Source organism: Rhincodon typus, chromosome 19 (assembly GCF_021869965.1).
Source record: "Rhincodon typus isolate 14 chromosome 19, sRhiTyp1.1, whole genome shotgun sequence".
Lineage (NCBI taxonomy): Eukaryota > Metazoa > Chordata > Chondrichthyes > Orectolobiformes > Rhincodontidae > Rhincodon > Rhincodon typus.
Genome location: NC_063350.1, coordinates 6,954,022 through 6,957,276, shown reverse-complemented (window position 1 = coordinate 6,957,276; position 3,255 = coordinate 6,954,022).

The window sequence follows — 3,255 nt, the reverse complement described above, 5'->3', positions numbered from 1 at the left end:
GAGTGGGGTGGGAGTGACGGTGAGGGAGAGAGTGGGTTTGGGGATGGGGGAAGGTAGTTTGGAAGGAGGGGAGTGAAGTGGGTGAGAGAGTGTGTGAGGTAAAGTGTTGGAGTGAGTGAAGAGGACAAGAGAGCGTGGAGGGGGAAGCAGAATGGGAGAGGAGGACAAAGTGGTTGAGGGCATAGAATGGAAGGAAAAGGTGGGAACGTGATGTTGAGTGAGTCACTGAAACGGGAGAGTGAATGGTAAAGCAAGTCAGTTAAAGGGAGCCGTGAGGAAGGAGGTGTAGAGGAGAGCAGGCTGGGTGGAAAAAAAGTAGGATGTGTAAGAAAAAGGAAAGGATGGAAATAGGGAAAAAAAAGGGAATCACATCCAAGACAGAACATGAGCCATTATTGTCTTTGTCGGAGGTTGACAAGACGACAAATATATTTAAATGTGGGGTAATTTATTTTTGCAGATACGTTTTGCATCCACAGTCACGTTTCCCAAAGTTTAACCTGTACCTATGTTGTCTTTCAGTATTGATCTCAGGGGTGGTAAAATATTCAATTTTTATTTTTATGGAATTTTTAGTATTTCATATTACTTGGTGAGTTTTCCCATTGAGAACAGTCTCTCCAGGCTGTGGAACTTTTGTTTTCTTTAATGCTATTTTTGGTGGTTACTTCATGACACATGTGCATCAACGGCTAGGCCTTATTGCCCTTGGTAATGTGTTACTTAGCTGCTGTCTTAATCCATTGCAGTCCACCTTGTGCAGGCACTGTTGGGATGAAAGCTCCAAGATTTTCACTCAACAACAGTGAAGAAATGACACCATATTTCCAATGTAAACTGGTGTGTGATTTGGAACAGGACTTGCAGCAGGTGGTGTTCCTATGTATGCTTTTTTTTCCTAGCTGATCAAGTTTGCAGATATGGAATGTAGTTTGAAGTAACCATAATGAGTGTCTGCAGTACATCCTGCATGTTCTACATGTTGCTTCTCCTGTGTGTCAGTGATGAAAGGAGTGAATGTGGATAGTGGGTGGATTGCCATTCAAGTGGACTGCTTTATTGTGCGTGATGTCAATTTTTTTTGTGTTTTGTTGGAGACAGAGGTCTATTCCATCACGCTTCTGACTTGTACATTGTCAATGCTAGACAGGCTTTGGGAATGTTACACTTCTCAGAATTCTCTGACTCTGACCTGCTTTCCTGGGTATTGCATTTATATAGTTGATCCAGCATAGTTTTTGGTAAATAAAAACTCTCAGGATGTTGATAGTGGGGTATTAGGTAATGGTAATATAGAAACATAGAAGATAGGAGCAGGAGGAGGCCATTCTGCCCTTTAAGCCTGCTCTGCCATTCTTCACGATCATGGCTGATCATCCAACTCAACAGCCTAATCCTGCTTCCTCCCCATCACCTTTGATCCCATTCGCCCCAAGTGCTATATCTAGCTGCCTCTTGAATACATTCAATGTTTTGGCATCAACTACTTCCTGTGGTAGTGAATTCCATGGGCTCACCACTCCTTAGGGTGAAGAAATGTCTCCTCATCTCGGCCCGAAATGGTCTACCCCGAATCCCCAGACTGTGACCCCTGGTTCTGGGCGCATTCACTGTCGAGAAATTGTCGAATGTTGTGGAGGAAGGGTTAGATACTCTCTTGCTGGAAATGATCATTGCCTGGCAATTGAGACTTGAATGTTGCTTCCCAGTTATCAGCCCAAACCTGAATCATAGAATCCCAACAGCGTGAAGCTGGCCATTCAGCCCATCAAGTCCACACCAACCCTCTGAAGAGCATTCCACCCTGACCCCACCCTCACCCGGTAACCTGCATTTCACGCGGCCAATCCACCAAACCTGCATATTTTCGGACTGTGGGAGGAAACTGAAGCACCCGGAGAAAACCCACGCAGATATTGAGAGAATGTGTAAATTCCACACAGTCACTCGAGGATGTAATTTAAACCTGGTCCCTGGTGCGGCAGCAATGCTAACCACTGAGCCACCGTGCCGATGTTTTCCATATGCTGTTGCATATGGATGCAGTATCCGAGAACTTGCAAATGCTACTGAAAATTGTGAAATAATCAGTCAGCGTTCCCACTTCTGAACTTTTCATGGAGGGGTGGTCGTTGAGGAAGCTGCTAAAGATGGTTGGATCCAACATACAAATAAATTTTGAGTCATATCAAATCAGACAGCAAGATGGTAGAATGGTGGAATTTGAATTCAATAAAATATCTAGAATTAAGAATCTAATGATGACTGAATCCATTGTCGATTGTTGGAAAAACCCGTTTGGTTTGCTAATGTCCTTTAGGGAAGGAAACTGCCATCCTTACCTGGTCTGGCCTCCTTGTGATTCCAGACCCGCAACAATGTGGTTGACTCTTAACTGCCCTCTGGGCAATTAGGGATGGGCAATAAATGCTGCCTAGCCAGTGACGCCATCTTCCCGTGAATGAATAAAAAAAACAAAAACGCTTTCCATCAGTCTTCACAATAGAAGACACTAATAACTTTCTAAAATTACTGAATAATCAGGGTGCAAAAGGAGGAGAGGAAATAAATTCAATAGCTATCACTAGAAAAATAAAGCTAGAGAAATTAATGGGGCTGTAGGCTCGTAAGTCCCCTGGACCTCATGGGATGCTGTAGTAATTTTCCAAGAATCCTTTAAATTCTGGAACATTGGCATTTTCCACTCCTTTGCTAATGTTATTTAAACAGAATTATTTATACAAAATAGCCAACTTTCAGCCGGTTAGTTTACCATCTGTTATTCGGTAAGTGTCAGAGTCAATAATAAAGAATGTAGTATTTAGATAGGAGCATTTGGAAGTACATAATATGAACAAGGAGAGTCAATGTTGCTTTGTGAAGGAGAAATCGTGCCTGACAAATTTATTAGAATTCTTTGAGGAGGTAACAAGCAGAATGGATAAAGTGGCAACAGCGGATCTAATATATTTGGATTGTCAGAAGACGTTTGATAAAACCACACATCAGACTTCTTAAGACGACAAGAGCCTGTGTTGTTGAAGATAGTATATTGGCATGGATAGAGGACTGGCCAACTAATAAAAAAATGGAGAGGCTGGGCAAGGGGGCATTTTCAGGATGGCATCCTATAACTAATGGAGTGCCATAGGAAATCCGTGCTGGGGCTAGAATATTTACAGTATAAATTAGTGACTTGAATAAACAAAAAAGTGAATGTGTAATAGCCAGGTTTGCAGATGACACAAAATAGAT